This window comes from Phycodurus eques, chromosome 7, assembly GCF_024500275.1.
Source record: "Phycodurus eques isolate BA_2022a chromosome 7, UOR_Pequ_1.1, whole genome shotgun sequence".
Taxonomy (NCBI): domain Eukaryota; kingdom Metazoa; phylum Chordata; class Actinopteri; order Syngnathiformes; family Syngnathidae; genus Phycodurus; species Phycodurus eques.
This window is the reverse complement of record NC_084531.1, coordinates 23,201,292-23,227,688: the sequence shown is the minus strand read 5'-3', so window position 1 is coordinate 23,227,688 and position 26,397 is coordinate 23,201,292. Positions and strand designations below refer to the sequence as shown.

The 26,397-nt window shown below is 40.1% G+C and overlaps 1 long non-coding RNA gene across 1 annotated transcript; it reads left to right on the top strand.

The window, feature by feature from the left end:
• The first annotated feature begins 1,019 nt into the window (after positions 1-1,019).
• On the top strand, positions 1,020-18,479 carry LOC133405555 (uncharacterized). Its single transcript, XR_009768960.1, has 3 exons — positions 1,020-1,102; positions 1,589-3,455; positions 13,454-18,479. It is a non-coding gene; the product is annotated as an uncharacterized LOC133405555 (long non-coding RNA).
• The last annotated feature ends 7,918 nt before the right edge of the window (positions 18,480-26,397 follow it).

Here is a 26,397-nt window from a genome sequence, read left to right as displayed (position 1 = left end):
AGACGTCACTCAGTTAGGACACACACACACACACGCACACACACGCACACACACACACGCACACACGTTGGCCCAGCTGCACAGATGGTAGTAATGGGTGACGCTTCAGGCTTGTGGCACAGCTCTAACCAACACATGGAAATACACAATGCAAACACAGATACACAAAAACACTCATGCATACACTCACACCCACACATATAAACCCAATATAATCCAAATGGGGCTGATGTTTCATTTATGTGTTGAATGATTCAATCACTCTTTGTCAAACATTAGTTCCATGTTCAATTAGATTTTTTTTCCTCAGCATTTTAAATTGGATTTTTTTTCTTTCCCTCAGCTGCAGTGTGCGTGCGTTTATGCGTGTGTCATCTGATCACACACTACATGGGGTCTATGTATCTTGGTTGATTCTTTCAATGATTTACAGCTGTGGGCTCAGCTGCAGGAACCGCTTTCATTATCGATGAATCCACAGTGTTTGTGGGATACGCGTTGCTCAGGTATGCACACTGTACATAAACACTTTCCTCAATTTGTGCACATTTTCCTGAAATGCTTTTGTTTATTTACCGCTAGATGGAGCAACTGACTGTCATCCTGTGTTTAATCTGCGTGGACATGCATAAACTACGACGTGAATGTATTGTGAGTGTATAATTCATGTGGCGGGATTGTGAATGGTCTTCACATGGTCAGAAAGCTTTCCACTTTCTGAGCCTGTCACTTCTATTCTAGAAGCTTCCTTGCTTCCAGGAAGGGGCGGGTGGAATAAACAAGCCAAAAGGGTGAGCCAAGTGTGTATAGACAGGTTGAGGCAGTATTGTGATGAAAAAAGGACAGTGGGTGTAATGCAAGACACAAAAAGGTGATGGAGGACAAGATAGACAGAGGGGAGAGAAAATAGAGGCAGACCAGGTCGACTATGGGATGTGTAGGGTTGAAAGTGAGGGAGTGAGAAATGCTGAAAAGAGGCAGCAGTGAAGGCGGGGAGAGGGATGCTGCATTTCAGAGATAGCACAGACTGGGGCTGCAAGAGCAGACAGAAGGCTGGAGAGAAGCAACGACGAAAAGACCATATAACAGGATTCCCATTCAGGTAAAATATGAAATAAATTGATCCAATACTAAATTAGCTCAATACTTTTAACTAATAAAGGCCTGAGGAGGTATTTTCTGGATTTGCTGTATGTCATAAAACCAGTCAACCTGTCAAGACATTCAGCTATCCATTCATAAATCTTCGCATATGTCTTCATCTCTCCCTCGCCCATCTAACTTTATACAGTAGATCTAGCCATCTCTCTCCGTCCACTGGCAGGCAAGCTCCTCCTCCTCTCTTCCCTTCTTATCCATTTTACAATCTCCTCGACGTTCCACCCACACGAGCATGACTCCTCCAGCCTTGAATTCTCACTCCCCTCCATATCTGCACACGGGTCACTTCCACAGATCCCGAGGGCATCGCTCTCTTTTCTTTTATTCATCTCCACATCCTTCAACTCTAATATATTTTGAGTCTCTCTACTGTACTGTTCATAGTGCGCTGATCACTGCTCTATCGTCTTCTCTGTTTTCCCTCAAGAGTGACGTGTCACTGAAGGAATACTTGTATTACTGAACTTTCACACTCGAAGAGTGGACCAGAGAGGAAGAGACCTCCGATAATGTACCAGACAGACTCAAGAAGACAAATAGAAACAATTTTCTCTTCCTGCATTAGACTCAATCTGTCTGGTTCGGCAGGATACACAGGCATCACTGTGGCATGGGATGAGAAAACATACGGAGCATTTTAGGCAAGTTCTTAGGAGAAGACTTGAAAAATGGGCAGTTGTTAGCTCCTGGAAGAAAAGGGAGGAGAGAGCAGTATGACTCACAGCAGCTCGAATACTCTGCGTTTTGTATGCAGGAGGGGGGCTAGAGAGAGATAGAGGGGAAATGAGAGAGACACAGGGAAAGAAATAGAGCAGACCTTAACAGACGCGAACAGTCGTCAGACAGGGATGAAGACGGACGACGCAAGCCAGAGCCAGTGACTTCGAGACAGTGGGCCAAGTAAATCATCTTGCTGGAGGGTGAGGAAGGTGAGAAGTGGACGAGAGTTTAGGATCTGACGGGTTTAGCATGAGGGAAGGGTCACTGAAGATTTGCTGCCTGATGGACATTGGAATCAGGACTGCAAAGGACAGAAGGACCGGCTGAAAGGTACTTAAAACCGACTGTTTTGCTGTAGGGGGAGACTGGATAACTGTATATTGAAAGGGTCACATATACTGTAGAAAATGACCACAAATGTGACATAAGGGGAACAAATCAGGCCACAGAGCAAAAATCCAAGCAGGAAGATTAATTAAAGAAAAAAAAAGAATGCAGAATACAATTGCTGCAGATGAGAAAACATCAGTCTGTGCATCACACCGGGAACAGCATGGAAACTTTAACTGTGACAACGACACAGCAAGAGATTTCTGTTAAATATTCATGCTGACAGGCCACTCTGGAAACAACTTGCTTCCTCCTCCACAGAGGGAAAACAGAAAAGAAAAGAAAACTGCTTTCATTATGTGGGACTTTTACGCTAGACAAGTTGGCAAGTGCACCAGGTTATGTTGACGTCTTGCAGCGAATTGAAACAGGACCATGTCGTACTAGCCGCAACGTGGCCTGCTGGAGGTGCACGGTCAGTCATGAAGAGAGAGGATTGACAACTGGCAGAAGGACTGTAGCTGTGACTGTCAAGAGGAGGAAATAAACATTTGAGAGACCATTAGAATTACATGGGGACTGCAGCCATATCTATTCTATGTGAGATAAATCTATTCTTGGCTTTTACAGACAATTGCATTTTGTATAGACTCTTGACCTGCTTTGAAATCCACTAAGAGTTACTAATTACTGCCAAATATAGAATTTTTAATTTCCTCTTGGACTGAATATAGATATTCCTCTTGGACTGAATATCAGAGTTGGCCTTATTTTCAAAATTTGCCCAGAGTTGGACTACTTTTACAGTTTGAGGAAGGAAACATTTTTTTTTCTTCACATCAACCAAAATAAAGCAGGACAATACACAGCCTCCAATCCTGAAACCGTAGAAAGACCAGCTTTGTGTTAATTTATGCAAGGACTATCGAGGAGCTCCGCTAAACATGCTTGAGTGATGCTGTAGACCTGTGTGTGCCTGCCAAGCTTTGAAGCCAGCTGTTTCTGAACATTACCCCACCAAACTCCATCCGTTAACACCCGGAGCTGCATGTGTTGCATGGATGCTGCCCACCAGCCACAGGGCTGGACCTGAACAGCAGCGGTGAGCGGGGGCACCCGGAGGAGAAGAATAGAAAGGAGAAAGAAATCAACAGGCAAAAGGACTGGAAAAAAAACTGACATCATGCTCAGATAAACAGAAGAAAGAAAAGAGTTTCTGGTTGCACCCTTGGGTACAATGTGTGGTGAGTACACATAATTGCGCGTGTTTGTGTGTGTGTGTGTGTGTGTGTGTGTGTGTGTCTAAGACACACAAATGACATTAGCATTTCCTCAGGTTGTTGGTCAAGGTCAAAGGTGAAAGACCCTGTGGTTCATGTAAGAAAAATTGTAAAAGCAAAGCTGCCAACCACTTCAATTTGTCCCAGATTTTTTCCATATTTTCAAAGTTTTGTCAAGAACATTGCCTTGTGACAGTCATATTAATAATAGTTAATAAATTCTGGCTTCAATATTTGTCATTTTAATGTTTTTATTACATGAACCTTGTAATGGAGGACGCAGTTGCAGACTGAATCAAAGTACCAGTATATGAGATTTTGATGTTACATCATCAAAAATATCTGTGTCTATAGATTAATTTGCATTTTGCCAATTATGTTTTCAACCCTGGTCTGTTAGTCTATATTAGTCTAGTCTATTAAAACAGATTAATCACATCTCAAATGTCTAAATGATTAATAATTAAAAACTGAGCACTCTATTTTGCAAACAAACAAAGAACATTCCTGATAGATTGAATTGGATCGTGTATGTATGGCCAATACGTTTGGTTTCTATTTTCTGCAATGTATTGTGAGTCTTCTCTTGCATGCTGTTTAGATAACATTTATAATTCCTATATCCACAATTGCTGCTGAAACGATGCAAATTTCCCTATTGTGATAATAATAAAGGTTGTCTTATTTTATTTTGCAAATATTTATTAATAATAATAATAATTTAATTTTAACCTGCCCACGCTTTGAAGTGATGTGTGCAGTTACATACTAATTCATTTCCGGTTCAGACGGGGCGTCCTGTGTGGACATGTATTATTTTAAATATATATCTCTAAACGCGTATTATTTGACCTGTTATTTTGTTCCTCAAAGTTGGTTACTCTGCCCGAAAATGTGGTTCCAGCCAGACCGATGTGACAAGTGTACTGTACCACCAAATCATTACGATCTTTTGTGACTGCATGACAATAGTTTAGCAATTAGCATGGCATTGAGATCGTCTTCGCCGATCCATTCCTCGTACTCCCTTTGTGATATTTTTGTAAAAAGCGTGGTAAGAAGTGTATCTTATTTGCTACCATGGAGGCGATGATCAGTGACTTACATTGCGTTGACACTGGACGCCTCTGCGGCTTGGCAGCTGGGAGTGTAATAAAATAGCATGCACCGAGCAGCTGTTCAATGTGGACGTGCCGGTAATGTCAGACGCTGGATTTTGTTTTTCCCAATATCTGGAACAATCAGTGCTACGGCCGTAACGAATCAACGTTCAGTGATCCCCGTAACAGAATACGGACGGTCCGTAACATGTTTCTAACATTTTGTCTGTCACTGGTCGTTGCAGTGGGAGGAAAAAGTATGTATGTAAAAAGTATTAGGGCTTAATAACTGGTTGACCCTCCTTTGGCAGCAATAACCTCAACCAAACGTTTCCTGTAGTTGCAGATCGGGAATGCACAACAATCTGGATACATTTTGGGCCATTCCTCTTTACAAAACTTGCAGTTCAGCAAGATTCCTAGGATGTCTGGTGTCAATAGCTCTCTTGAGGCCATACCACAGCATCTCAATCGGGTTGAGGTCAGGACTTTGACTGGGCCACTCCAGAACATGTACTACATTTTTTTCTTCTGAAGCCATTCTGTTGTTGATTTGTTTTTGTGTTTTGGATGATTGTCCTGTTGCAACACACATCTTCCTTTGAGCTTTAACTGTCGGACAGATGGCCTCAAGTTCTCCTGCAAAATAAATTTAATTCATTTTTTCATTGATGATAGAAAATTCTCCAGGCCCTAACTAGAGCACACCTATCCCATGATGCTTCCTCCACCTTGCTTCACAATCAAGATAAGGTTTTGATGTTGGTGTGCTGTGCCATTTTACCTCCTCATGTAGCGTTGTGTGATGGAGCTCGAATGCGACGGAGATCTTTGTTTTTAAACTACATATAAGTTGTTTTTAATCATGAATTTTTAAAATGAATGAAAACTACTCTGCTGAATAGACAATGGACCTCCAATTTCATAAATGACGTAACGTTACAACAACGGCTGTTCTGACTAAATGTAGCACATATCATGTATACACCCAATCGGAATAGATCAAGTCACATGTAAACAGTTGACCAGAGATCTTCAATCGGAATGACAAAAAACCTGGCTACTGTGTGGTTGGCCCGCTGAGGACGAGCCCTTCACCTGTCAATCAAGTATACATTGACTTTCGCTGTAGTCAACTACTGGCTGAATAATGTGTGCCACTGAGGTTATCCTTAATAAACAGTTAACGTTCCTGTCTTTGTGTTAATAGTGGACTAACACACACAACAACTCGGAGAGGCACTGACATTTTAAATGATTTTGCCGTGGTGGAGCAAGCTGTTTTACTCCTTAGCTCGCTAGCTCCTTAGCTCACAGGCTTGCCCATTAGCTCGCGGCCAGGCTAGCGAACACAACAAACGTTTAACTTTTCCTTAAGTGTGTCTGTTGTGTGAATCTATGCGCTGCACATGGAACAAGGCTGTGGAATACTGGACCGAGCCAAAACAATCAAGAGTGTACCTGTCCGCCACCGTTACATGAGATCACTCGCGGCTAATGACACAGCTGTACAACTGTCCGTTATTGCATGCCTCACTGTGTGATCCGCACGGCGGCTCCCTACAACAATGACATTTTTATTGAATCCGGAAAAACTCTTTATCCATTTTATTTATTGAATGATAAGTTGATATAATAATTATCGTGACAAGCCTAATACTTATATTACAAAACAAAATAAATTGCATATCATGACAGTGTGATCGTACACTTTTAACTAAAGCATTTTTATACAAATCATTTTCCTAGTTATACATTTTTACAATTATATACTGTATTACAAAAGAACCACAGAAAAACGGATTCACTCCCATTTACGCCTCGTGTTCACACACAGCTGCGACGTGCCTTTCATGAATGGCGGCTTTGGCCGAACTGAATCGGTTGCCAAATACAGCGTTTATCCGCCAACATATGAAGGATCGTATTGTGTGTACAGACGGGTTTGTCCTTGAAGTCCCTACCAAAACCTGGCACGCTTGAATTAAAATGAACTTTGGTTCGAAAACCGTTCTTTGACGCTAGAATGAGCGCATTTTCAATTACGTTCATCAGGCAGAAATGAACTAAGTTCAGTTCATGTTCGCATAAAATATGAACTACTTCATAAACTTTCGTTCATTGAACTCATTCAGGTACAACACTGCATATGGATACATTATTTCTCCCTTAGCTGAAACACATACAGTCCATGCATGTACACTCACTCTGCCATTCTCATTCAACCTCTCATGCACTCTTGTATACTTACCCTGCAATAACACACACAGACACATGCATACACACAAACATGGGGGAGAAGCAAAGCTGTGGCTGAGCAGAAGTGACAGTCCCTTCATGGCCGCCAGCCTCATACTCTCGCAGTGTTGGCTTGTTGTGCTCATAATGAGATTGTGGAACGTTCTGTGGAAGTGTCATACGGATAAGGTCCTTACACCATCACTCTGTGTGTCATTGTAGCTGCCCAACGAGAAGATAAGAGACACATGAAATATGTTTTTTATATCTACTGTATATGGATGCTTTATTTGGTCAAATGTGCACCTCTTCTCAGATTATTGTGCCTTTAACCTAAGACAAAGCAATATGTGTGTGCTTGTCGGTGCATTATTAATTTCTGCAACGGCTGAACAATAGGTAATATATCAAATCCAAAAGCTGTAAAAGTATTGCTTTGATCACTTTCTGTAGTCAATAACACTGTCAATCAATTACTTCAAACAACGAACCGAAGAGAACCGTGTCAATATGCTCAGCATCACTTCCAACATGTTCCCAGTAGGTGTTAGGACTATCAATTGTCACAAGGTCACTGCTTTGGGGAGTGCAGGAACGGTTTCTCTTAATTGGAGATGAAGAGGCGCATGTGTGGTCTTCCTCATCATGTTGAAATATGATGGGAGTCAGCAAATGCAAAAAATAGGCCAGCGTTCTCAGAGGGTGGATGGTACAGCCAATTGGAAATGGGTTATCACCTCACATGGAGTTCTATCTTTCACTCAGGAAACATGTTCATAATGAAAAGCAGGGGAAATTTGTTTTCTTTGTAGGATGATTAGTCTTACGACATAAACTGGGTATTTCAGATCGTGAGAGCGACCTCTTAGTAGTGCTAGGTTTCTCTTGCATGGTGTTTGACTTTGGGGCAAGACCATTCTGCTTGTTTAAAAGAAAATCTGGACTCTCTGTTTCAATCCCTCAGGCGGCACTGCATCAAAAACCGACATAAATGTGTAAAGGATATCACCACATGGGCTCAGAAACACTTCAGAAAACCAATGTCAGTAAGTAAAGCTCGGCGCTACATCCGTAAGTGCAACTTAAAACTTAAAAGGCAACAACAACACCCAGAAACGCCACCGGCTTCTCTGGGCCGAGCTCATATAAGATGGACTGATGTAAAGTGTAAAAGTGTTCTGTGGTCCGACGAGTCCACATTTCAAATTGTTTTTGGAAATTGTGGACGTAGTGTCCTCCGGGTCAAAGAGGAAATGAACCATCCAGACTGTTATGGACGCAAAGTTCAAAAGCCAGCATCTGTGATGGTATGGGGCTGTGTTAGTGCCTATGGCATGGGTAAATTACACATTTGTGAAGGCACCATTCATGCTGAAAGGTACATACAGATTTTGGAGAAACATATGCTGCCATCCAAGCAAAGTCTTTTTCATGGAGGCCCCTGCTTATTTCATCAAGACAATGCCAAACCATATTCTGCACGTGTTACAACAGCGTGGCTTCGTAGTAAAAGAGTGCGGGTACTAGACTGGCCTGCCTGCAGTCCAGACCTGTCTCCCATTGAAAATGTGTGGCGCATTATGAAGTGTAAAATACGACAACGAAGAGCACGGACTGTTGAACAGCTGAAGCTGTACATCAAGCAAGAATGGGAAAGAATTCCACCTACAAAGCTACAACAATTAGTGTCCTCAGTTTCCAAACATTTATTGAATGTTGTTAAAAGAAAAGGTGATGTAACACAGTGGTAAACATGACCCTGTCCGAGCTGTTTTGGAATGTGTTGCAGCCATAAAATACTAAGTGAATGATTTTTTGCTAAAAAGAATAAAGGTGATCAGTTTGAACATTAAATATATTGTCTTTGTAGTGTATTCAATTAAATATAGGTTTGCAAATCATTGTAGTCTGTTTTTATTTATGTTTAACACAAGTCCCAAGTGGCACAGTGGCCGACTGGTTAGAGCATCTGTGTTGGATTTATCTCACCAAACATTATAATGAATAAACACAAAAGGAATGAAGACGTTGGTCATTTTACTCATGAGGAGGGCGCATGGGAGATTGTTCAGATTACAGCCTCTCAACACGCTCTAAACAATCTCTCCCGTCGCTCCTGCATTTATTTGAAAATAGGGAGGTTTCTAAGTTTACAAGACATAACGTACTAAGCTACAAGACACAACACACTAAGGGTAGGGTTTCAAGGTGAAAACATGGCACCTGCCACGTCCCGGCCACGTCCTTCTCTCAGATGATTCCTGCTGTGTCATCTTCTTGAAGGCGAGACATCTTTCTTTCTAAACATTGTCCATAATACTAATGCAAGCTAAGCAAATAAATGATAACTTCTACAATATATCTAACAATCTGTCTCACAGTTCTGGGGACTGGGGTTCAATCGCCTGTTTGGAGTTTGCATGTTCTCCCCGTGCCTGCGTGGGTTTTCTCCGGGCACTCCAGTTTCCTCCCACATCCCAAAATCATCCATGGGAGGTTAATTGAAGACTCCAAATTGCCCGTAGGTGTGAATGTGAGTGCGAATGGTTGTTTGTTTATATGTGCCCTGCGATTGGCTGGCAACCAGTTCAGGCTGTACCCTGCCTCCTGCCCGATGATAGCTGGAATAGGCTCCAGCACTCCCGCGACCATTGTGAGGATATGCGGCTCAGAAAATGGATGGATGGACAACTTCTTTGGAATTGGGGTTATATAAGGCCAGTCCTCATTAAAGTCACATGTGAGTTGGAGCCTATCTCAGCTACGGATTGTGGGAGGAAGCCAGAGTGCTCAGGGAAAACCCACGAAAAAACTGGGAGAACATCGAAACACAGGAAGCCCGGAGCAGAGATTCAAACCCCAAACCTCAGAACTGTCATGCAGACAAACTAAAAATTCGGCTACCATTCTGCACATCAACATATACTTGTTATAAATATCTTAAATCCTCCAAAGATAGATTTTAATGACTCTTTACAGGCATTGGGGCTGCAATCCCGCTGATGTGCAATGCATTGTGGACTGATGACATACAAGAGTTTGCCACTTGGCATCTTCACTGGAAATGATGTTGCACAGCATGAAAATTATTATTTTTTATCTTTCAAAGGTCAACGAAACCTGCATTGCTAGTGTAGACAAGAGGATACTTAACATCCCACTCAGAATGTGAGCTGCACCCTCTTTGAAATTTACTTAGGAATAGGCTGCATCGCCACTGGTGAAAACAGAAGGCACCAATTTCTCCAATTCTTCATGCAGTGACACATACAGTGTCATTAAGGCAGTACTTGTGTAGGGTCACAATTCTCATCACTCTGTGATGTATCTCATTCTCTTATTTACTGAAGGCTCTTATCTGACATCAGCAATAGCCTGAAGCAGTTTTTTTGCTTTGCTTTTTTGGGCAATTTGAGCTGCTTGGATGGTAACCAACATTTACTTAGCCCTCGCATGCGCTCCGTCTCCATCTCACAGGTTCATATGCCTGTTTTGATATTACACTGAGATTAACTTGAAAGTGATTCTGACTTTGACTGTAATGCATGCATTCTGACTATGACTGTAATGCACGTTTCATTGCAGAGGAACCATCTGTAGGGAATTCATATCACACCCTCTACGAATTAATTTGACAGTGAACGCAGAGAAGCAATCTGCTGCAATTATGATGAATATTAAGTATGAGTTTCATGGCAGCCTGCCTTGCATTGCTCATTCAGTGGGAAAACCAGATTTTATTTTACACTTAGCACATCCCACGTACCATAAATATATACTTATGTTTAATGTTTAATATGGTACACTATACAGAGGTATAATCAGAAAATCATGCAATAACAATTTTAACAGATACTTCCAACAGTTTGGGATTCAAAATATGTTAGTGTTTCATATGATAGTCATTTGATGCAGTACCAAGCATTCCTAAAATATATTAAAGTGAATAAAACCATCAAATTATATTTGTCTTATATCGGTAGTGTATCACTGTGCTTTAATTGTGGAGAAGATGTAATGAATTGCTGAAATGGAATGACTGCATTCAAATATTAACTTGAATTGACTATGCTTGAACAGCTTCCACTCATTAAGATGTATGACCTTGAAGAGGGAAGATGCTGGAGAAGGGATGAGGAAATGTACAGTATGAGGGAGAGTGAGAGTTTGGTCTTTGAAAATCTGACGTATTCAGAGTAGCAGCCTTAACATCTGTTTGATTAATCATTCTGAAGCAAGTGCATTGACTCACTTACCCCCTTTTACACAAATTTACTAAATATGCATGAGGGGTGTCCTGATCCGATCTTTGAGATCGGAAATCGGTCCGATGTCAGAAAAAACAAGTACCGGATCGAACTGGATCCTTGATTAAAGTCGTTTATTGACACTCCAGTTTAAGTTCACTGTAAAGCTAAACTCACATAACAAAATAATTGCACCGATTGTATGTTCAAATATATCACAGCCTTCGTTTTTTTCTTCGGTTTTGTTCACAAAAAAGCTAAGACACGATGAAAGAAAAAGCCTACTGACAAGCTAACGAAATTTAGCATTGAAATTGCGGCATTTTTTATCTCTCAAAATAAAGAATATTGTTACACAAATGCTGTATAAACACATACAAACAGGCAATACAACAACACTTTCTGGCATATATTCTTCAAACTCTGTGAAAAACTAGTTATAATAACAACATTCAATTGTGACTTCTACTTTCTTTGTTACTGCAAGTGTGTATCTCATTGCGTGCATCACACTACCCCTCAGAGGCCAAGAAGTGCACAGCAGGTACCATGACTGTCAATAAAACGTTAAGTTTTTGTTGCATCAGGAAGTTCAAAAGTGGAGAAAGCAAATGAGGTACTTAGCATATACTGACAGTAAAAAAAAAACAAAAAAAAACAAGGAATTTGTATTCATCATTTCTTAAGATTTTTTTTCATGGTTTTCAAATTTATTTATTTATTTATTTTATCTACTTAAATGTAGAATATTCTTATGTTTAAGGTAAGCAGTGGTTATGTTCCAATTTAAAATAAATATTTTTGTTATTGGTTTTATTGAGGCGGCACGGTGGCCGACTGGTTAGAGCGTCAGCCTCACAGTTCTGAGGTGCGGGGTTCAATCCCCGTCCCCGCCTGTGTGGAGTTTGCATGTTCTCCCCGTGCCTGCGTGGGTTTTCTCCGGGCACTCCGGTTTCCTCCCACATCCCAAAAACATGCATTAATTGGAGACTCTAAATTGCCCGTAGGCATGACTGATGAGTGCGAATGGTTGTTTGTTTGTATGTGCCCTGCGATTGGCTGGCAACCAGTTCAGGGTGTACCCCGCCTCCTGCCCGATGACAGCTGGGATAGGCTCCAGCACGCCCGCGACCCTAGTGAGGAGAAGCGGCTCAGAAAATGGATGGATGGATGTCATGGTTTGAAGCTTTGTATTTCTCTCCACACCTCCTCAGTAGCTTCCCGGTAATGCCGCTCTTGTCTGCCTTCCATGATGACGCACATGCGAAGTAGTGGCAGTCCGACTGGTTTGCACTTACGCTTCATAGTTCTGAGGTTGTGGGTTCAAATCCTGGGCTTCTGGCCTTCCTGTGTGAAGTGTGCATGTTCTTCCTGTGCTTGCATGGGATTTTTCCGGATACTCCGGCTTCCTTCCACATTCGAAAAACATGCATAGAAGGTTAATTGCAGACTCCGTCGAAATTTCCCTTAGGTGTGAATGACAGCGTGAATGTTTTGTACACCCTGAACTGGCTGCCAACCAGTTGACTTTTAGCTCCGGCTCACCCACGACCCTTGTGAGAGCATAAGTGGTATTGAAAAAGGACTTATTATAATATTGCCGTTGTCAAAATGACCGAAAAATTTTGTATATCCAATTAGTTTTTATAAGGGAAAAAAAGAGGGTTTTTTTTTATCCACAGCTAAGTGTTTCATAAAGCCACACCAATATTAAGCAGACTTATCCTATTTGTAATGTATGTTATGAAACTGCTTGCTTGCTACAGGTTTGCACAAAGCTCACGTGTATTGATATTTTACATTCAAATAATTTTAATTCATAGTGTGCAATTTTGCAATTTTCTCCTAAAAAAAATACCATGTATTATCCAAGCTCGACATTTGGTTCATTAGGCCAAAGTGACGGCGAAAGGCTAGTCTAATGCAGATTTATGTGGTTTCAAGGACTGTTCTAATGCGTTTGGCAGCAAATGGATAAATTCATGATAAACACAATAACAAAACATGTTTTCACTTGTTGTTTAGCTCCATACATAGAGGAGTATATGCAAGACAACACAAGTAAACTTATTAAACAGTCAAAATAATCCTTAACTGCAGGTATCAGGTTTCCATTGGACAGTGAAAATATGTCATCTCTTGGACCAATATGGATCTTTAATCTGAAAAAAATTACATAATTAAACGTAACGTGTACATATAACACACAGTGAAAAGATTGATTTACATTTCTGGTGCTAAAGCAGTCTAAAGCAGTCATTATTCATTAAATTAGATTGCTGGATAAGTAGTGGTCCTGAGACAGCAACAATATGTTGAACTAATGTACTAATTCTGAATGCATTTCTCACCCACATATTTGCTGTGTCTTATCCAGGCATCGTGCCCTGTGGCGGTGGGGTTCTGTGATGTTAACCATGATACCCGGCAGCCACTATATCTGCAGCACTCATGCAAGAGAGGATGACTCGACGAACGATCGAGAGGAGCGGATTTTAGCCGTGCTGGGCATCATCGGAACCATTCTCAATCTTTTAGTGGTCATATTCGTTTACATCTACACCTCAGTCACATAAGACCTTCAGACAGACTTGAACAAGAACTATTGGTGCCAAACCAACATCCTTACTGCCATACATCTCTTCAAGTATTCAATGTGCTTGGAGGGTTAGGTTATTATGTGCTTAGATGGAAGGATCCTTGGCAGTGTGTACAGCTGGATTGTCGCCAACTGCATCAATTTACTGCTGTAAGAATACTCCACATTTACTGACAATAGCTGCCAAATGTCACAATAGAGAGGAGTTGCATGAGGCATCTTGTCTCCCTTCCTTCTCATATTGAACTTTTCATTTTAAGACCGCCTCAAGCCAAATCATTGCTGATAGTGACTACCTGCGCTCATGACTTGGTATTTCTATGAAAACGGGACTCCATCCAATGGTGGATTTTACAGTGCTATTTTTCATACGAGACTATATGACACTGTTCATAGGGTGGGCTTTGTTTTACTGCCACATGAATATTTACCCAAACGGACCAAACAGATTTAGCAGATTGACTAAATAGCCACTAAGAACTATTGACTGAAGGACCTTTGTGCCTCTCCTTTAAAGTTGTAACTTAATGAGTTCCACCTTTTTTGCATAATATGAGTTGCTATAGTTAGCAGCCTTTAAAAACCTTTCCATGGACCTAATGTGTCCATACCTGAGCACACCCGAGGAGAGATTCCTGGCAGTGCTCGGGGTTATCGGTATCATGCTCAACCTCTTGCTGCTCGCCTTTGTCTACATATACACATACATATGAGAAACTGCTTACTCAAACACACTATGAGTACATATAATAGTGTGCATAAGGTATATTTCCTGTAAACATGTAAATATCCTTGAGCTAATACTGGGTTTCATATCTATATTACATATCTCAAAATGAGATATTTATGTCCTCTCTATATATCTGATAGTTTGACTGAAGTTTTGCATCCTTAAAGTTGCATTGCATAAAGCCACCAAAGTCGAGATGAACATCATGACGTTTACTTAAGCTTGCTTTGCCGTGACCGTAGCTCAGTTCTAACCAAACTGACCGATATAATTGAATTCATGTTATTTGCTCTTTATGCCTTTTCATGTTCAAACTATAAAACACACCAAAGTGGAACAAGAGGGTGTCGACAAGTCAGTGTGGGCAACAGCTCATCATAACAGCAAAAGATCCCTCTGTGGATGCTCAGTGTCATAGAATAATGGTTTATATTTTGTTTGCATGCCTCTTTGATTGGATCGGTCAGGCAGTCACCGAGCACTGTCAGAGGTGGCAAAGTTTGAAACTCAGACAATGTCACACAAATCAAGATAGTATGATGCTGCAATGTAACTTAAAGACGCAGGATGTTTACAAAGGAAATGAGCAGAACTGCAGGGGATTGTCTGACATAAGAGGGCTTAAAGCATCTGTGTATGGTTTCTCATCACAACAAGATAACAAAGACTATCTGCAAGTAGGTTCCAGCTTTCCCATTGATGGTGCATGTCAGTGTGGATATGATTTGTGTGCGTTTAAGGGAAGAGAAAATGCAAATGCCAAAAGAACAGGAAGGACAGGTATGAATCTTCATCTGATCCTCATCATTCTCTTCTCGACCAACAAACTAAAACCAGAGAAGACATAATACAATCTGGACCCACATGAATCTCCGCAGCGAAGCACATCACTTTTATATTGCCATCAGTGTATCTAACACCTGAGGACAAGCTGACACATCAACCACAGAAATAACCAGGGCAACCTGCAAATTGCTTCCCTTAATGAAAGTTTCCTTTTCTGGCTTGTGAAAATAACTTTTTGAAAAAGAGTGTTTTATCATCATTACAATGAAAGTAGTAACATTGTGCATATCTGCGCTATTGGATGATTGTCTTCAGACATACTGTTAAAAAAAACAACAACAACAACAACAAAAAAACACTGGCCATGTCTAGACAAACAAGCAGTCGTGAATTTTCTGATTGCATGACAAGCTTTCATTCACAGTTTTTCATCTCTGTTGATACCTCAAACAGCAAAACAGATACAAATGAATATGTTCTATATTATATATAAATATTTCATAAGCATCTTGCTAATAGACCACACTTAGGGGACCCTTGAAAATCAACATGTTGCATCACATGCCAAATGTATATGTATATTTCAACTTCAGTCTTTATATCTTGGGACATCAAATTTGGTTAGAATAACGCTTAAGCTTTTGTTTAAGTAAACTATAAAGTCATTCCCAAATACTGTATATAGATTCAGATGTGCGATATGTCAGATAGGCGTACATTTCAATTTCTGTTTGTAGTCAACAAGTTAATACTTAAAGAATCCAACTTCAGACAAGGCGACCTATTAGCAAAACTGCTTTAAAGGTCCCGTGTTTTGGCTATTTAGACCTCCTTAGAGTGACTCTGATACATTGACTTACTATAAAAGTGTCTATTTCAATTTTTTTTTAAAACACCTTGGTTTTGTCATACGAGTGTCCAGAAAAGGCCCCTCTGACAGCTACTTCTGTTTGACACAGTTTTGTATCCACTTTGTCCATATTTGGCAAAGACCGCCCCCTTTCCTCTGATTGATTGCCTCCGTGTAGAAGACTCACTTTGCGAGAACACGTGTTTGTTATGTTGACAGCGCTGGCTGGAGACCCAAAAGGGAATGCGAGGATCGCCGCTAGTGACGCAGATAAGCTCAAAAAATTCTAATGACCTGATTTCAGGCCTCTCGGCAGAAAAACATCAGGAATTCAGGAATGCGTGGACGATTTTAATTCATATTTCACATGTTTACTGAGGCACCATAGAGACAATATTATATCCCAAATACTAGAAAAAGTTGGTTTGGCAAAATATTTTCCCTTTAAATTATCATTAAGATTATTTCGTTCAACCAATGCTGTCATTTCAATGTCTTGGTATTACCCAAACTGTATTTTAATTATGCATCACAGTTTAAAGATTCATAATTTGTTTCCGATTAGACACGTCTTGTCATAGTAGTTAAGCGTACAGCTACATTAAATGACAACTGGCTATACTGTTAATTACGGCTCCTGTTATCGATATTCATTAACCTTTGCATAAATGTATTCATATATGAAAATCAAGATGTGTTTCATGTAAACATCCTCACCCAACTGGTCTCGACAAAGACCGAACAACTGAGTGCAGAGACAAAATAATTGCAACACTCATTAGTTACAGTATATTGATACCATCATACATTTTCAAAGTGTCAAGCATCAGCATGCAGACATCTACTGTACACTAACAAATAAAAACTATAACAGTAAAGCCACTACAATGTATCATACCACACAATTGAAAATGTCCTGTTGAATTCTGAACAAGCAAATACATAGAAAGCATTTAACTAGCTCAGGCGGAGTTCTTACTTACCAATGTGGCTTTCAAAGGTCAACCAAAAAGATATCTATATATGTATATTTTTAGAAAGAAACAAATATTTTTTTCTGGCAAGACTTTGAACCTGAAAATGTTCACATTCAAACGTTTCTATATTTATCCACACTACTTTTACTGTTGGATGATTTAGCCCTGGTTGTGAAGACCTCTAACAAGCCTAATATAAGAACAATAAAACAACAGTAATTGCTATGATGCTCCCTGTTACCAATGGTTACGTGACCAAAGTTTTCATTGTTAATTATTAACATTTGTTATATTGAATGATTTTTATTATTTTTTCATGACTCTTACTACATGGTTTTAGGGGTCTGAGGTTTAAGTATATTGTAAATATATAACTGTTATTTTCTGCATGAATTTGAGGTTAAAATTTGGTTCGGTTAAATTTGATGTATAAATATTTAACATTACAGACTCAAAGTTAAAAAAAGCAGAAAGCCCAGAGGACAGGTCTAGGCCATCTGTTGTGCCCACAGATACTCAGCCACGCACTCAATGTACACATGTGCACACGCGCACACACACACACACACACACACACACACACGCACGCACGCACACACGCACACGCACATGCAGACACACACGGACTTTCCATGTAATAATGTTTTTTTTTGTGCGTTCATTTCGGTGCCTATTTTTATGTATTTTTTACTCTACAAATGAATTTGCGTTCACAACACTAATGGAAAGCGCCTTTGTTGCCACAGGAAAGACAGCTGCGCACACCTTGGACTTGCACGCGCAAGAATGAAATATTAACATGTTTCTACATTCTGCATCTGTATTCAGAAATGCTCATTCTGAGTCTGTCAGCAACTATATAATGAAATTTTCACGTTTTTTATGATGCATTAGATGAACTGATTTTCAGAGGGCATCTTGGAGTAAGCCTGCCTGATAGTGGGGAAAAAACAAGCTTCTGCATAAGAAAGCGCTGGAAATATTGTAATTGCTGATGAATATTTAAGAGAAAAGGGTCATTGGGGAATTAAATTAAATAAATACCAATATGCATGGGATTTATAGGAAAATTTACTTTTAATGAGGTCAAACAAAGGGAAGGTAGGAAAGCTGTTGATTTTTTTTTAAAAGAAAATGACTATTCACAAACCTAATTAAAAAAAAAACTCTTCAGACAGGATTGAGCCAGAGATTCAGCATGAGTGTGATGATTCCGTTTCTTAACTTTTGAGCTGAGTACATTAAATGTGTGACCATGATTTTCTCAGCCATTAATAAAAGTTATACAGTATTGTGTAAGAAAGAAAACTGTGTGCCATCTATATTTTGTTCAAAACATTATGCCTACAATGGTTCAGATGGAACAGCAATTAGAAATATTTGATGTCACCAGTTAAAAGCGCTGATGTTTTGCTATCGTTCCTGTAATTAATATAATAGATATGTAACACTAATAAAGCTGGAGACACTTTACTTTCATTCTCAGTGAGAGATTTTTTTTAATGGAAAATGTTCTCTAAACACTCAAATCTTCTCACATCGACAGCGGAACATGAACATGAATGGTATTTCAATTAGTCTATAAGACAGCATGATGGCTTTTGTCTGCCTACCTCCTGTTTATGACCTGTATTTTTTGTCAATTTCTTTAGTTTTATGCCAAGATTGGCTTTGATAAGCTTTTTTTAATAATAAAAGAATCAGACAGCATTGAGCATTGTATTAAATCACACATCTTACAAACAGCTAGCAAGTGCTCAGATTCTTTTTCATGGTCACGTCACACATTTGCACAACTGATGCTCACGATGCTGTTTACTGAAAAGCTGCTACAGTATTAGCCACAGAGCATTTTGTCCCCTCTAGTAGGACTACCTTTGCTTTGGAAGACCTGTGCTGTTGTGTGCAGCTATGCTAAGCCAGTCAGATAAACTAAGAGTGTATCCTCAGGCACTCCATGAGACAGCCAGTGACCTGGCTAATGTGGGTGAATGCCCTTTACACACACACACACACACACACACACACGCACGCACGCGCACACACGCACACAAATCTCACAAACAACACAAATGCCTTTCGAAGCATAGATCTGACAAAGTTGCACTGTTAATTTAGGGTAACTGTACACACTTTCGTATATCTTTCTACTGTGTACCACTGACCTGGTTGTTATGTTTTCTCCTCAGTGCCTTCTTCCAGTTTGCAGAATTTCTTTTTAGTCTTTCGTTAGATGGCCAGCTCAAGCATGAAAAGTTTTAGCTTTGAGCCCCAAGCCACTGTCACTGAAATAAAGAAATATGTTTTATGTAAACTGTAATATAATGTCCTGTTTGCCTGTTAAGTGTTAAGAGTAGGCTCCCTCAGAAGTTCACCCACTTCATTTGCTATTCTTACAGTCTTATCCAATTATTAACACACATAAATGAAATGCATAGCACAATTATTCAGAGCAAAGCCTCTTCTGTCTCTAAAACTCGAAGCACATTTTCTGCTTTACACACATTTTGCAATTCAAATGGACACTTTTTAAAATGCACTGAACCAGGTTCTCCACATAAGACAACCACCTGACATACAGTGAGTACGGAAAGCCTTCGTACACCCGGAAAATTTTCACTCTTTTTTATATTGCAACCATTTGCTAAAATCATTTAAGTTAATTTGTTTACACATTAATGGCACCAGACGGTTCTGATCGTCCCAAACATCTTCCATTTTAAGATTATGTAGGCCACTGTGCTCTTAGGAACCTTAAGTGCAGCAGAAATGTTTTTGTAACCATGGCCAGATCTGTGCCTTGCCACAATTCTGTCTCTGAGCTCTTCAGGCAGTTCCTTTGAGCTCATGATTCTCATTTGCTCTGACATGCACTGTGAGCTCTAAGGTCTTATATAGATAGGGTGTGGCTTTCCTAATCAAGTCCAATCAGTATACTCAAACACAGCTGTATTCCAATGAAGGAGTAGAACCATTTTAAGGATGATCAGAAGAAATGGACAGCACCTGAGTTAAATATATGAGTGTCACAGCAAAGGCTATGAATACTTATGGCAGTGTGATATTTCAGTTTTTCTTTTTTAATAAATCAGCAAACATTCCAACAATTTTTTTTCTGTCAATATGGGTTGGTGTGCGTACATTAATGAGGAAAACAAAATAACTTCAATGATTTTAACAAATGGGAGTCACTGATGGTGTAGTGGTGCACTCGCCTGACTTTGGTGCGGGCAGCGTGGGATCAGTTCCCACTCAGTGACGGTGTGAATGTGAGTGCGAATGGTTGTCCGTGTCTATATGTGCCCTGCGACTGACTGGGGACTAGTTCAGGGTGTAGTCCGCCTTTCGCCCGAAGTCAGCTGGGATAGGCTCCAGCGCCCCGCGACCCTAACCAGGATAAGCGGTGTTGACAATGGATGGATGGATGGATTTTAACAAATGGCTGCAATATAACAAAGTGTGAAAAATTTAAGGGGGTCTGAAAACTTTCCGTACCCACTGTAGAGTCACGTTTGCCATTTCAGAACACTGCCATTCAAAATGACACGACTTGAGATAATTTTCCAAAATCCTGTATATGCCACTTAGAGAAAGACCTCAATTGATTATTGTTGCCACTTTAATCATAAAGTAGACCACAACAAATGGAAGACGTTGCATGGAGAGGAAGGAGGAGGGTGTCATGCTAACTTTGCACCGTACCCCTATTCGCCCGTATTCTCACATTCATAACATTCTCATACATCCAGAATGCTAATGATGCAGACCATAAAAGAATATATGTTGGAGTATAGGAAAACGTAAGCTTTCATCGTGCAGCCCCAGTCCAAAACCGGTTTCTATTTGGTACAACAGTGGAAGGTACAGTATATGACCGGCAGACCCTTTATGCACATGCCTCTTGTTCAGGATATAAAGGAGGCATGTGCTGAGATTGATTTTGGGTGTGATGGAGGGATGGATAAGGAAATCAAGGCGCTTCTTCCCTCCATGCCTGGCAAGGGAAGATATTCTTGTGATGTAGACGAGGCGTTGTGTCCAGACCGGTGGCGGCCGGTGAGTTTTGGACCTGGACGTTCAGTGACCTAATCCACTTCTTAATAGCACCATCACATCGCAAAATAGTGTACAAAAACATCATATAACTATGTGTGGCATTAACGAGGTTGTTTGTTTGTATGTGCCCTGCGATTGGCTGGCAACCAGTTCAGGGTGTACCCCGCCTCCTGCCCGATGATAGCTGGGATAGGCTCCAGCACGCCCGCGACCCTAGTGAGGAGAAGCGGTTCAGAAAATGGATGGATGGATGGATGGCATTAACGAAGAGACAAGGGCATTTCACATATTTGAGGATGAATACCACTATTGATACAGCAAGCAAGTTAACTTTGTTCCAATTCAGCACCTTCAAACAACTCCCAACCTCTTTATAGATTGTAGTGTATGCACTACAACATAGCAGTTCACAATCAATATTCATCTAATAACATGACAGAAACATTAAAAACTTGAAAATATGTCGTACTCATCGGAGATGCTAATAGATGCCTTTTCTCCTGCCTGTCTGTGTTAAGATAGCTCTCGTGCTCATACATGCTGCTCTGAAAGTGCCCCCCCAAAAAATCGTTTTCCGGGTTGAAACAGGCCAGACGGCAACTCTTGACCTAGCCTCACAAATTTGAGTTCTTCCTTGAAAAGCGCACCTGGAAAATTAATTTTTCATCATGTCCGACGTCTCCCTCAGTAATTCAATCTCATGCGCATATTCAGCTCAACCAACCAATGTTTTTTTTAGCATTTTGAAAACATTGTAAGCTCTATCAGATCTGGAGACTGGACTGGAATGATTTAAAGTCATTTGATGCTTTGTAAAATTCCTCACTTAGCAGAGTTGGTAACTTTGCAGATAAACTACTGTTATTAACATAGTGAATGGTGAATCATTCAGCGAAGAGTATGTTTGGGCACTCTTGAAAACTATTTCCAATAACAATTTAACTTACAACACAGCAGGCACATGGTTTTCTAACTGTTTGTCAAAATGTGCATACAAATGCCGAAAACTATTGGAAAGTTGACTGCACAGTAGCAGATGGTTTCCTACTCAAACCTCATATAAACATTCAGTAACACACGGATGAAGTATGTATGTTTCTGATGAGTTCATTTATATTGGAGGTTGCCCATACCCCAAATCCCTCAGCTGGAAATCAAATCCTGGCGCACATTCAGCACTGCATGGGTGATGATCACACACATTCTTGTCGTGGTTTCTCATTAAAAGAACGATAATAGATACCATGGGATATGAGAAATGCTTTAGCTGAAACGCTGATCTCTCAAATTAAGATCCCAGAATCCTGTGTCCCTGAGGTCTCATTATACTCATGTGATCTGCATCACATAGAAACAGATCAATGCATTAATGAGGTCTTTTACTCTCTGTCTCTGTTCCACGACTATCCCCTTAACGTGCAATTTAAACCAATGATGGGAGTTGAGATAGTGTAATCAAGCCTGCACAATGCAAATATGGAAAGTGTTGACGATGCGGAACCTTATATGATGGATAGCTTTTAAATCAATAATGATAATTTACATATCATATGAAGAGTCATGTATCACACATTTCCCCCTAAGATTATGATTGCATAGACTAAAGACTCCCCTGAACCCGGAGATCCATAATTATGAAATGATTTTATAACCACATGGATTTCAAATATTGTTATTAATCACTCCTCTGTGGGGGGAAAATAAAGTCTATATTACCAACTTTCTTCAAATGAAGTCACTCTGAACGAATGTAGTGTTTATGTGTGTGTGTGTATGTGTGTGCCTGTGTGTGCGTGTGTGTGTATGGTGGGGGTCGGGGGGGCAGAATAATGCTGGCCAAAATAGGAGCACTGTGGACTTCTACCCTGGGACTTTTTCACAACAATCAGTGAGTGAAACACTTTGAAAGACAGACCCAAATCCCATCCATCACACACAAATGGATAAAGTGATGATTACAAGTATGGAAATATGAGAACAAACATGATGTCAACACGGAGAATTCAAGCCCTCCTCACTCTTGGTGACACTAAAAACAGTGGAGACATATTTGGACCAGAGCCACTTTGTTGTATATATACATGACCTGACATAGAAATAGGACAGTTGAACAGTTTCACCTCAGCTTTACCAAATGACTTACATTTTTCAGTTGTGCCTTCAGCAGAGATGGGGACACACGAGTCAAATGACTTGACTCGAGTCGACTCAAGTTGCCAGTTTTATGACTTGTGACTTGCTTGCCGAAAAACTTCAGAAAGACTTGACTTGACTTTGACTTGCTAGCCAAGAGACTTGACTTGAACTACATGACTTGACAAGTCATCACGTTTAGAGTTGGATATCTGCATTTTAATTGCGACGGTTTCCCTTATTATTATTATTTATTTATTTTAAGTAAGAAATGTTTTGCAGGGTCAGTCGGGCCAACCTGGCAAAACAGTATGCTAATGTGACTTAGCCACCTGTATGAACAACTATGGAAGGAGCTTCAGAGATAATAAAATTTGGATTCAAGGACTATGTTGTCGATGAAGTCTGGCAAAAGAGGAAGGCAACCTGCATGGCTTGCAACTCGCGCATTAAAGACACAAAAACAACTGCGTCAAATTTTACCCGTCACTACAAAACTCACAAATACAGGTAAACTAATTTAACTAGCTGATCAAACATTAAGTTTTATAGACTGGTTTCGAACGATTAAAAATAAAAATGATGCGTTTGTGAACGTTTTAGTAGAGCTAAGTAACATAAGTAGGGCTGGGATGGTATGATAATTGTCCAATCCTTTTATTTCGGTTCACGCAAAAGTCTCTTTTTTCTCTCTCGCTCTCTTTTTCATGCACTCTAGAACAGAAAATAGCCCTAAAATAAAATGCCAACCGCTGTATGCAGAAGTGAAACGGCGTTGCTGGTGTTCTGGAGATTAAAAATCAAACAAAACAAAAGTGGCAGACACGTTTGCAGACATGGCGAAAGAGGTAGAAGATGCTAAGTGAGTTATAGGTCTGCTGTATCGGATCACTTTGCATTACGATCACGGCGATAAAAATGTCGTTGACAAAAGTGCGTTTCGCTATTACTAAGTACAGTACCAATTGTGAGTAGCTATGTGTGAATATAATTTTCATACTACTGAACATATTTATTGAAGAGTCACGATCAAAATGTCATCTGTTGTGTCGGCTCTGTGATAAAGCTGCCTGCAGTATGTTTTTAAAATTGAGACCACAGCATATGAAACATAACATTTAATCTAATGACAATGGTCAATTGTCCAAAGTCAGTGCTTCTAAATAAATTAACAAACCTGACTGTGTGATTTAATTGAAGAAGAGGACACAGGAGGAATGCAGATTTTGTTCACAACAACAATGGCAACATTTTTATGTCATGGAATCTCTTCCAATCTCCTTTAGCCCATTAGGTACACATCTAATTATATTTGACCAACAGAAAACAAGTCTTGGTTTTGCTTAGTTGTGTTCTAAGAACCGTAGGAGTTACAAGGCTGTCACGAAAAAGTACACAGCATAGTTTGTTCAGAAATAAAGTTAAGTTAATTTGAGTATGAAATACAACTTCATTTTATTACCACTCTAATTTATGTTGCGACTGGAGCAAGATTGCATGACCTGACTTGCGACTTGCTTAAACCCAGTAATGACTCGACTCGACTTGACTTGCTTGATTTTCTCCCACAGTGACTTGGGAGTTGCTCGAGACTTGAAGGTTATGACTTGAGACTTGCTGGTGACATGCACATATGTGACTTACTCCCACCTCTGGCCTTCGGCAAAGCAGTGTCTCTTTATTCCCTCATTTATTACGGGCTTGGCTCTTTGTGGCTCTATTTAAAGAGGATAAAGGCGACTTTTGATCCGATGGGTAAAAGAGAATACAGAAGAGACACAAGTTCAGATGAGAAATCGGGCCAAATGCAACAGTGCAATTTAGGACATATCCAGCGAATACAGAGTAAAGGCAAGGTGTGGTATTGACACTGATGGCATTGATCACACCTTATTCATGCTGATCATTTAAAAATATAGTAATCAGTTCTAAGAATAGAAGGGTATATATACTGTCTTCTGTGTAAGGTATATTAAAGACTGTCGATTATGCTAGTAAAGAGAAGTTGGAATTTCTCAACCGCTGATGGCATCATGTGGCAAGAATGAGTCACTACATCACAATACATCACAATTAACGTCTAGAGTCTAGACAGACTGAAATCATCCACACGCTCATAGAAATTGCAGCCAAGATAAACGCTATGAAATGAATAGAATAGACTGTTGGGAATAAAGTAATACAATTTCATGGAACAAATGTTAGAATTGACATTGCAAATGTCAGTCAGTGCTTCTGATGGTGTTTGGGTTCTTATTATGTGTATTACTGTCACAGCTCCCAACCTGCTAGTTGTGGTGTTTATATTTACACAGCAGTCAGACATGTAAATAAAACAATCCATGTACGATTGGGGCCAAAAACATCAGAACAAAATGTCAACAGAAAGGATGAATGCGACAGTTTTACACAATCACCATGAAACATAAACGTCTCATCAGATCCTATTTGAACAGTAAGCGATATGCTGGTGGAATTTGCTGTGGAATAAATGGACATATAGTACGATAAAGGTGACATTACCAGTAAACTATTGATAATTGAGAGTCAACATCACTTCACTTCATCAGTTACTTGTGTGTAACTTTAGTGGTACTGATGTTTTTATATGAACTAAACTACTAAACTAACTAAATGAACTTTTATATAAACTAAGTTCTAATATTATCTAATACTAAATTCTGCAAAAGACAAACGTAGATCTTGCTTCCAAAATTAAATTTGTTGAAATAAGGTTGGGCGGCGACTCAAAAACAGTTTGGCATGCATTCCAATTGCTGACTAATTACAAGCGACGATCCCCCCAAGCTGAGAACAATAGCACACTAGCCAACGACTTGAATACCTTCTATTGCAGATTTGAAAAGGACACTTTCACTCCACACGCCCACCCGGCCGCACCCGCGACCACAACCGCACCTCTGACTTCTGCGTTAACCATCCATGAACAGGATGTGAGACGCATCTTCAAACAACAGAAGATTAACAAAGCGGCAGGACCGGACCATGTGTCCCCATCCTGCCTCAAAGTCTGCGCGGACCAGCTCGCTCCAGTCTTCACTCAGATCTTTAACAGATATTTGGAAATATGCGAAGTTCCATCCTGTTTCAAACGCTCCACCATCATTCCAGTCCCCAAGAAACCTGCAATCTCTGGTCTGAATGACTACAGGCCTGTCGCTTTGACATC